The sequence below is a fragment of the Rhea americana genome, unplaced genomic scaffold, assembly GCF_003343005.1.
Source record: "Rhea americana isolate MKP2758 unplaced genomic scaffold, rheAme1 scaffold_11, whole genome shotgun sequence".
NCBI classification, from domain to species: Eukaryota; Metazoa; Chordata; class Aves; order Rheiformes; family Rheidae; genus Rhea; species Rhea americana.
The window spans coordinates 2479832-2490965 of NW_028185150.1; the positions used below are offsets into that span (position 1 = coordinate 2479832).

At 39.8% G+C, this 11134-nt stretch overlaps 1 long non-coding RNA gene across 1 annotated transcript; it reads right to left on the reverse strand.

Moving 5' to 3' along the window:
* Positions 1-1194: 1194 nt before the first annotated feature.
* Positions 1195-10331, reverse strand: LOC146601031 (uncharacterized). Its single transcript, XR_014896742.1, has 4 exons — positions 10198-10331; positions 8924-9147; positions 7981-8087; positions 1195-1578 (listed from the first exon to the last, which is right to left on the reverse strand). It is a non-coding gene; the product is annotated as an uncharacterized LOC146601031 (long non-coding RNA).
* Positions 10332-11134: the final 803 nt, after the last annotated feature.

Sequence of the window (11134 nt, forward strand, 5' to 3'; positions counted from 1 at the left end):
ACTGGAGCAGGTGACAGTGAATCACTGTTTCTTCCCTACCACACCACTGCCACACCACTGACAGCTTGGCATTTACACCCTCYGCTGCCTGCTCTTTCAGATCAGAGCAATGCTGCTTTCAATGCTGGCAGCAGGCATCCAGTTTCAGTGGATCACTAAACTTCAAAAAAGCTTCTTTAAAGTTCACAATAGTGGAGTTGTCATATAACATTCGGCTTTGGAGGTGATGCAGTGTAAATGCTGTAATTATATTTACAAAACATGATCCATAATATGTTGCACGTGAACTCTTTCCTTTAAACCATAAAACACACTCTTCTGCCTTTTCCCAATCTCAACCCCCAAAAGGTCTAAATGCAAAAAGAAAAATTAAGTAGTTCCAACAGGGCAAATAGGTCCAGTAGTTCATGAGATGGAGGTGACACTTTGCTCCAAATTTGAGTTGCCTGAATCTCCACGTTCTCCTAAAACCAAGTAAAAGCGTGTTTGTGTGTCAGTCAACCTGGACTCATCCCCCACCCTTAGCTTATCCTAAGGAATGCTCAGGCCTAAAGCAAAACATTTCATTTGATTCCCAGTTCGGTAGTCCTTCCTTTAGTGGGGCGATCTTACCAGTTCAGAAAGTTACCCCTGAGCTCCACGGCGGTACAGSGATAAGCCGTGGAGCAGGCGGTGGGCTTCCCAAGCTCTGCTGCCTGACAACGTTCTCGCTTCCTCGGGGCCGCAAACTGCGGCAAATCAGCCTAAGTGACTGCCAGGTTCATGTGGCCAACTCCACTGCAAGGGAAGTAGGGAACGACAGAGGTTATCCTTTTTTCTCCAAAGCCAGGAGATGAAAGTCTCTGACACAGGGCAACCATTAAAAGCTGGCTGGCAGGTTGTAGCCCTGTCAGAAACTGAGGATCTCTGCTGCAGCCTTAGATACTAGCTGTGTGTGTATGGGAGGGTTACATTTTACCACTGAGTAAACTAGTTGTGCTCACTTAACTTACTTAAAATTCCTTCTCCATATCCATACCAGCATATTTTGACTCCTCTAGRTGAACATGGCCAGCTCACATTACAGAAAAGATGTTAAATAATTGCAATTTCATTGTGATCGAACAATTAAAGCACTGGGAAAACGTGCAAGTACATCACAGTAAAAGGAGAATGTGATAAATAAGCTCARTCGGGATGGTTTACCTCTATATATTTTTTTTTGTTGCACTTGATTTTTACATGGTTCTGAGATTAAGGTTACCAAGTAATATGTATCCAGAAAGCTCAGCTGTGAAAGAATACAATTACATTTTTGTGTCATACAGAATTAAATTATTTTGCTAAAGCACATTTGAATTCACAGACAAGAACRCTTAAAAATGTGCTGTAAACCTTTTAGCCAATAGGAAATAAGGTTAAAGCTGAAGCAAAATCATCGTCCGCAGGAGTCTGGCATCTGGTAAAGTTGTGCTGGAATCATTTAAGACATCAGATTACCCCATGCAGTAGTGGGAGAGACTTTGAGCAGTAGAAGGACATCCAATCCTGCAGATGTTCAGATAACAAATGTTTTCAAGGYGCTTTGAAGATGAAGCACTACATATAAATAGAAGGTTTCATTATTAGATATTAGAAAGTAATAAAAATAAATACATTTCATCAAACTAAAGAACATCTGAAGGCTGTTTTATGAGACACAACATAGGGGTCTTTTCARAGTAATGATTTATTTTTTCCACATTACTCCTTTTCATTAGGAGAGGTTCAGAAATTAATTTGACAATTTCTGTTTCATTCAATCCAGCAGCGTCAAATAATTTTGCCAGAGAAAGACGTAACTACTTAGACAGCATAAAGAAGCTTGTAAAAAGCCACTAGACAGAGATGTTCACTCTATCACCAGCAGCTCTGATTAGATCCAGAGCCACAATAAAAACAGATAGACAATATTTACCCTTACCTTAAATCATCTCAAATACCACAGAAAGAAAGGGAGGCAGAGAGCAAGAGAGAGAGTGTGGTAGAAAAACAAAATGAAAGCCATTTGCCAACATCCCAATTTCAAACAGTTGTGTAAAAATGTCTGAAAGTTGCAGATCTTGGAGAACCCAGCAACCCCCTATTCTCCTGTTTCGTCCAAGGACACCATATTTGGCCTCTAAGAACCAGAGAGCAGGAGCAAAAAGAAACATAGTCCATCAAATAAGGAGCATGCATGAGACTGCTATTTGTTGGTTTCATTACAAACCAATCCATCTTCTGCCTGATGAACAGAAGTGTCCTACAAGACTCAAGCTGTGACAATTGTAAACTGTAAAATTCCTTTTGTTATATGGATAGCAATTGGAAGGGAAACATACTGTATGCTTACATCCATAAGAGTGATCTTTCAGCCATGTCCTTATGGTGACTGTAAACATGTATTGTATCTAGTCAACTTCTTGGCTTTCCAGTGATGATTAGATGCAATGATAGCTTTGATAAATATATTTTCAAGATGAGAAATTCTAGTAAGAGCATAAGAGTGCCTCTGAARTAAGGAAAATACAGAATGATATCCATTAAATATTTATGGGCTTTCCTTTACTGGTATAAGAAAAGGCTCTGTGGTATATGACAAACCTTAAGTGAGGCATACCTCAAATTTAAATAATATTTACAAAAACAAATGAGAAAACATCTCACAATGTATTAGCAAAAGAATGTAAGATTTTTGTACATAGTATGATGCAACTCTGAAGACTCTTTTGTCTTCTGAAGCTGTGAATGCCAGTGTTATACAGAGAAATCATTTAATTGAAATACAAGAAATAACATCCTCAGAAAGCAAAAGGATATGGAATGAGGAAGGTAAGAAAAAGGAGAAAAATAAGTAATTATTAGCTRGATCTGTAAATGACTGTTTAAAGAACTGAGAACTCTATGAGGCAAAGACAGGACAGTGCTATAGAATACAATGCTCTTGATTTTCCTCTTGATTTTCGGAGGGCAGAAGAGTGTGTTTGTGGACTAAAAAACCTTATTTCTATGATTTATGGACATAAAGATGAAATGATTAAAAAACCTCAAAACATTTTTTTCTACTGAGGAAGTCTAGGAATACAAGGAATATTTTAGGAACTTCCAATTATGGTTAGAACTACAAGGGACCTGAAAAGCAAAGCTATTAAGAATAGCAGTATTTTGCATGTGTTGTGCACACATGTAGAGCTAAAAATACACAATGAAGTCACAAAGTCAATTCTTTAAGGTGAAGAACTTCATAACTTCTATTGCCCGTAAAACTCTCCTTGAGTTCACTTGTTTTTGCCTCAGGGTATGGCGAAGCTTTGCAGATTTGGGTTGCTAGTCATCAGTTTGTCCCATTTTCTCTGTTCTGAAAGTGTCTTTTTCATAACCCAACTTTGAAGATAAAATTGCTCAGTTGCACACCAGTTTCAGTTTTACTTACTATAATACTTGAGTGTTTTACAGACATGGCTACTTTTATAACAGGACTGTGAAGCAAGRGAATATTATAAAAGATAAGAATTGAAACACAGATTGCTTTCCAAGGGCCTTATGTATTTTGGGGGCCTAATTTGAGGCTGCTAGCATTTGATTTTTTCAGACTTTTTAGTATTAGCAAGCACTCTGTGTTTTCCAGACACCGCTTCTGTTGATTTCTGTGGCTATTATGAGCGCTCTTCAGTCCTGCAGGTGAGACCCTAGTGCACAGCAAGTGATCACCTGCTAAATTCTTGGTGATGTGCAGGACATTAATTGTGAGTGAGTGAATGATTTGAGGAGAGATAGAGAGAGAGGGAGACAGACAGACAGACAGCATTCAGCTGTCAGTGTTAGCATTTCACCACCTTTGCTGCTACTTGGCTCAGTAAATACTTTCAAGTTTCCTCAAGATGAAGACTAGAAAAAGGTGTCAGTGCTCTTCATTAAACAGTGCTGTCTCCTCTGCTACTGCATTCGATGTGCAGGATAGACTCTCTCAGACTGTTAYGAGAAGCAGTCTACCCACCACCTCCACTGCAAATTGAAAGCAGTAATTTTCTCCTATTATTCCAAAGAGTGTCTTCCCTTCTTGGGGAATTTCTAAAATTGTACTGAGGGAGAAAGACTCCAGTCATGAGAGGTAAACTCCTACTCAGCAATTTCAAACTCAAGCAAAGAGTGGGATGAGGCATGGAAAATAGAAGTCCAATATGTATCCACGTATCTCTGTTTCCAGGCAAAAGATTTATCTGGTCTGCTGGAAACCAGTTTTCTTGCTTTTCACAGTGTGTGCAGATGAGTGAGAATGGATCATGGAATGGTTCCCCTAGTATCTTATGTTCTTGACACAATAAAATAATATGGAGAGATCATACAGGCATGGTTGGGTTTTCAGCTACTTACATTTAATAATTATAATGAATATCTGAAGCCTATCCTATGCATATGTTGCTTTAGCAACATATGAATATGAAATGCAGTGAAAGCTCCTATCTCACAAACCGTTTAAAGTTCCTATATTCTGCACACATTTAGTGCCCTAATACAAAACCTAAAAGAGGGCAAGCAAATTAAATTCTACGCTTGTAAAAGAAGCTAAATGATCCCTTCTGGTTCTAAACTCTCTGAATTTATGAAAAATATACTAAAAGGTTACAGAGGCATTACAYTGTAAACATACAATTTCCCTCTCAGCTGTATATGAATATCTGACTGCTTTTTTCAAAGACTTTTCGTTCAGCATCTTTACCAGATGTTGGTCTGTTGCTTGAAATACAGATTTGCACTTCATTTAAACAATCACCTAATAATTAGTTAAATTAAACACTCTAACTTTGTTTTAGAAAAGCATAGAAAGAGTTGTTTCTGTACATGAGTCAAGCCATTTGTTATGATGCAACATGTTTTTGCCAGTGTGGGGTCACATTAAACTCTGCACCACCATATCACAAAGTTTGCATATAGCTAATATGAAGTGGATCAGAATACGTGAAAAATACTGTAAATGGCTGGAATAAGCTGAAATATTATATGACTCTCAGGTTCTACTTTACTCTTGCTTCCTCCTGCTTCCACTGATATGAACAGTAAGCGTTTGATATTTGCAAGTCGATTGATAGGTTGAAATCAATCATTGATTAATTAAATCATAACAGTGAGTACTGTAAATGACTACACCTCTCTGTAGTTCTCATAAGACCTTTGCATATATTCCTAGAACAAGACTTAAAAGTTGATTATGCGCAAAGAGAGAAAATAATTTCCTTTTCAGCATGCACGTATCCCTCCCAGACTAGCTGCTAAGTTCCCCTGCTAACACGAGCACAGTTACATTCTGCTGATGTAAATGGGAAGAAAGGAGAGACCGACCAGCACATGCTATGCTTCTACTCCATATGGGGAAAAGGCTTGCGCACCTTCTAGGTAAAGAGGAAACCTTTTCAGAAGCCATGGGCTTCCCAAAAGTTTTGATCCAATTTGGACATGCCTGAAACCAGAGCTACAATTTTATTTTGGCAAGAGTTCTTTTTCTAAGCCCATAAGCATTCTGGGCCATATTCAGTAGCGGTGCATGACTGCGACAGCATCAAAATTCAAGAGAATAACAAGTGATTCAAACCAAAGCTCTGGGTTTGGTTTGAGAAGGAGATTCATCACTTAACTCAGGTTCCATCATAAGTGATTTGGATATTCTGAACATCAGCAGATTAGATGAATATCCTTTTGCCACACTGCCAAAGAATGCCGCACTCCTGTGCTTCATAGCAGGGAGTTTTAGTATAACTTTTTTACAGCTACATGTGAACTTAACTGTAGTAATGCCCAAGAGAAAGAGAAGGATTTCCCCTGTATAAATTGTTCATAGCATGTAGATTTTTTTGCAAATTCATCCCCCTATATTGTCTTTGATAATTAGGCTGCAAAGTTAGAGGAACCACAGAGGTGGGATCAAGCCCTGTTTTAAGTCTCATTCGGTAACATGGTGATTATTGTTGTCTGACTGTAGCAGCTGCAGAACAGTGCCAACATTTTCAGCAGGTACTGCGTTGTCACCTGCAAGCCGATGAATCCAAAATCCGCTGGTATGATCTTCCTGAAAGACTTGCACTGACCTGCTTATTTTCTGAGTTTGTCCCAGTTTCTAGCAGTTTCTGCAAGGTTTCTTTGAATAAATAAGCATTCGCATTGTGACGCTGTTTCCCACAACAAAAGGACACAGTCTTTGAATGTGGTCTTTGTGCTTTCTCTTTAACCCCAGTTATTTGTAGCACAGATGACATGTCACTGTTGCAGTTCCCTGGCATCTTTAGTTACCATTTCCATTAATATAGTAATTTCTAGTGCACATTTTAGGGCCAAGTCAGTCTCAACCAATAGCTGCTTTTTGGCTTCCTTCCTTTTGCACACTGCACACTAACCAAACACACAAAACAACATTGAAACTGTGCAGGTCTGCAATTCTCTGTTAATTATCTTAATTGATAAAAATAGTCAGAATTTTCTTTGTTTCATCCTTACTCCATTTACAGACACATTTACTAGTAACAATACGAAGTTATTGTAGAAACTGCAAAGTTTCTACAATAGAAACTGCATAGATTCATTAGGCTCTCTAGTAACTGTATTTAGTAACCATTCAAAACCTCATAGATTAGCCGCATACAGACTACCCTATCTGGCTTCTAAAGGAGGACACCACAGTGACCACTTGCAGTTGTTCAAATACTTTTAAGAGTTCTCATCAAATGTTCATGTGCCATTATACCATACTGCAGTCTTTTAACCTTACAGCTCCCTGTATATCCTGATGAGTAAATTTTGCTGAATAACAGATATTTCAGTTCCGGGTATTTTTATGAAGTATCTGTAGAATAAGAGTACAGGGAGAGAATTAGAGTAAATCTTTCCACAGGAGGCAGACATATATGATCTTCTGTTTTTCCACACAAGACTGGAAGCCTAATCCTGTTCTCCTGAATGAGATTTGCTGTAGACTCCACCTGGAGATCTTGATTATTTCAATGTTTGACTCCATTTAGTGTTTTACTAGGATAAAGCTCAACAGAAGCAAACGCTATGACAGATATGTACCCTACTGCAGAGGTCTTACTTGACATTCTGTTGTACTCATTAATATTTGCCATACATGTTTAAATGGTGCAAAGGACTTCATGTTAGAGTGTGGTCAATGGGTATGACAACTCAAAATGGTAATAGCATTTAACATTAGGATAGGAAGCTTTTCTCTACACTGAAAGCTCCTGATAGTCACTTTGAAGAAAAAAGGAGAGGATGACATAAGCCTACTCTATTACTATAATATTTGTAAGCACAAGAGAACCGCAGACAAGTTTAGGTGCTTCACTCCAAATGGTAAACAGTCAATAGAGTGGTAATGAAGGCATCAGGAGACAAGAGAGACTAGGAGAGAACTGGCCATCACGAGTAGAAGTAATAGGCTAGGAGCGAGCTGGGGAACTGAAGGGAGCACACTCTTGGTTTTGGATAAAGAATACAGAAGAATTTGGTGAATAACTGAGGCATTTACMAAAAGGTACCACGATACCCACCTACACTGTGAAGTTGTGGAAAGTAACACTGAAGCGTTCGGAAAATGTCTGCTTAATACTGAACAAAGCTACTTTGTACCCTACAAGCAGCTACTGCTTATAATACATTACCTACTCTAGGCATTGAATAGTCAACCTTTCTATTCAGTGTTTTTTAAGATTTAATGCATTTACCTTGAAAAAAAATAAAAAGGTGGAACCAAGAAATGAAACAGGGAAAGTTTGCAGCAAGTAGAGAAGCAGAACGTGGAGAAAGCCAAGGGAGATTTGGTGCTTTCCAAGGTGTTCAAAGCCATGGTCTTTTTTCAGAATGTAGCTGTGTTTTTCACCGTGCATGACAGAATTCATGAACAGATGTCTCAGCACTCAGGAACTTTTAAATTAAGAATAAATATTATACATAAAATATAGTATTCTTTTTTATGCATCTCTCACTCACCCTTCTGGCACCTTTTCCTCGGAGCCTCTCACTTTTCAGTGTGAGAGGTGTTTATTGCCAGGATCTTCTACCCTCATTTCTTCAGGCAGAAGGAAAATACCTTGAATCTATTGCCCAGACAGGAGGAAAATCAGAGAAGTGAAGAAAAGTGTTTCCAAGGAGCTACAAAGCCTCAGTCCTTAAAAACCTTGCAAACAGAAAAGACTTGCCTGGCAACAAAGATCCAAGAGCATACTGCAGTGCTTAAACTCACTGGGTTAAGGCTTTAGCCCATGTTTAAGTTATCCCTCTAGAGGCCAGCAGAGTATCAGAAAACAGTTACAGTGAACTGGACCATAATACCACTGTAGAACCAACTCTACCAAAATCACTAATGTTTGAAACTTCTTCCAGCTGTCCAAGGGCTGCCTGCTGCATTCAAACTGAAAGGTCCTGCAATTATAGCTGCAACATAAGAAAAATGCCATAACATTACCTTTATCGTGGATCTAAATTCTTTAAGTAAGTAGGGTCATAGATGTTAGAAGTAGAGAGTATTCACTGAAACGGACATATTGCCCTTATTCATATAGAGAGGATCCGCTCATTTTAAAAGTATGTTTGAGATTAGTGTATATGTAGGAGCGACAGTGCATCTTGTGGTTAGATGAGGAAGCTGGGCTCTACCCTACTCTGGTACTGATTTGCTGTCTCTGAACTTCTGTGTTTTGGTTTTACCATCTGTAAAGTAGATACTATAATATTTGCAAAGCACAGCTGACCCAGCAGAAACATCTCCTGCCTCATAGACAGGATGGGAAGATTAATTACTAATGTCATAAAAGAGCCTCAAGAAAAAGTGTAATGGGAATTCAAAGTAATTAGAAATTTGGGGAAAAAAGAGTATGTATATGTGTGATTTATTTTTCAGGAAGTACWTTTTTTTCCTAGATAGTGCACTGACCTAATGCTTTCATTTTGAGCGGCTCTTATTCTAAGGCTTGCTCCTGCAGTCCTCACACAGCCGCATTCCCACAGAAGTTTGACTGAGGAAGGCCTCAAGATTCAGCTTTGTGTATTTTGTCTAGGTGCCAGGAAATATTATCCTTTTAATAAGCAGGTCTATTTTTTTGATAAGTATTTAAGTGGTTTCGTTGCAATTTCATCTCTTCGGTTATAGTCCAGCACCTGGGAGGTAAGGGAAAAGGAAGCAAGCACTGAGTTTTTCCATCATTTCTAAAGAGGGATACTTCTGAGACACTGTACTTGTGTGGGTGGGCGGATGGATGGATGGATAGACAGACGGAAAAGGGAGTTTCCTTTATGGGATTCCAATAATTGGTATGTGGTTTACATTCCATTCATCTGAAGGACTCTGATTTTAATCAGAAACAGGCTTGAGCTACTAAACTACTTCTAGTGTTCAAAACATGCTCTGCTTTCAGCCAGTGACTCTTCTCACATGCATCTTTTCTTTGACACCCACAGGYCCCAAAGAGTAATGTGGTCATTTACCACCAAGAACTCAGTGTCAGGCCCTTAAAATAGGAGCTGGTTCAGAGCCCTTTTCCAGGCAGAGGTTTTCTGATTGCTAGCTTCAGAAGTAGAAGCACTTTATAGTGTGGTATTTGAAACTGGAATTGATTTCATGAAAAGGTTTTTTTTTTTTCCTAGGCTCATCCAATTCTGGGAGAGCCTTGTCTGGACAGTGTCATAGRGATCTGGCAGCAGAGCTTCGCTCTCGGTAGCTAGACATTAATGCAGACAACCACCAAGAAAAAACCCGTATTTGGCAGCTGGACTTGCCATACTTTCAACACAAATGAATGGGGGCTAACACCTTGTACAGAACTAGTCAGACTAAATAAACAACAATACGAGATAAGTTTCAGCTTCAAAGCTGGTGAAAATGTGGAGAACTTCACCATAAACTGCTGTGATCCAAGGGCAGGGTAGACAAACGAAGCACTGGTGGGCTATTGTTTAGAACTCTCTGCAGAACATTTGTGACAGGCAGGTAGGAAAACCTTTGTCAAGTCTCACCTTCCTCCCTTGGCTAAGTTGCTCCTTCGTCCAGATTTGTTTAGCCTTAAGAATTAATTATGCATTCTCCAACATATTTRTCTTTTCTAGACCTCTGCTGCCTAACCTGTCTAGATTGCAACTGCACACACTTTGCAGACTTCTTTACCATTTGCAACCACACAAARTGCATTTCACAACCCCTCCAGTGCTCACCATTTGAGCAGGTTTGTCAATAAACCCAAGAAGATCTGCTGCAGGATACCAGCGAGCCTAAAGAAAGGAAGAATAATCTTGCAGTTTCAGCCTGTAGCAACCTTCTACCACAGACTTTTTGCATGTGTGTTTAACTGTCTTGTGCCTCAGTTTCCCCCTGGGTAGAAGATAACGAGAAACAGAGGCAGATCTGACATTAAAGGGAAGGCTGACCCACCCCTTCCTTCTGATGTTGCAAGATATGACAGGGGAGGTCTGCAGCACCAGGCTGCGGACATAGATAAGAACTGCACAGTGCTGCCAGTTCTTTTTGGCTCTCTACATCCTGTGAAGACAACATGTGATGCTGCTTTGTCAAATCACCAGTTTTCAGCMTGTACAGGGCAAGCAGGAATTGCTAGTGTAACAAAGGAAGCAAAAAACATCAAACACCTTTTGCCTTCTCCCTTGTGCCTCAACACTGTTGACTGCATTCATTTCTCCAGTGTTTACTCAGACCGTGAAGTCTTTGGGGCAAGTTTGTTCAACCTGTAACACATTAGGACTCTGATGTAGGCTGCCAACAACCACTTCAGTTCCCTCAGCAAAGGGTAACAGTGCCTCCTAAAAGGCAGAGATTTAACCTCAGCGCCGACAGGTGAAAGGTATCTGAGGATGGCAAAGGCCTCAACAAAATACACCACTGGCAACGCAGCCGTTTCCTCTCGTGCCACAGTGAGACATTCACACCTTCCTACTTTGGTGAAGGCCTTCATCCCCACGCTCTAGCCCCTGAGAAGTACGGACCTGTCACGTGCCACCCAGCACAAGATCATTGCTACTTACCTGTCAGAGGATGCGCTGATCAAATCCACACTCCTGTGCTTCGCCTTGCACAGCCTTTCACAGATTCTGACCTCACAAGCTCTAAGATTGCTGTCTGATATTCGCCTTAAAA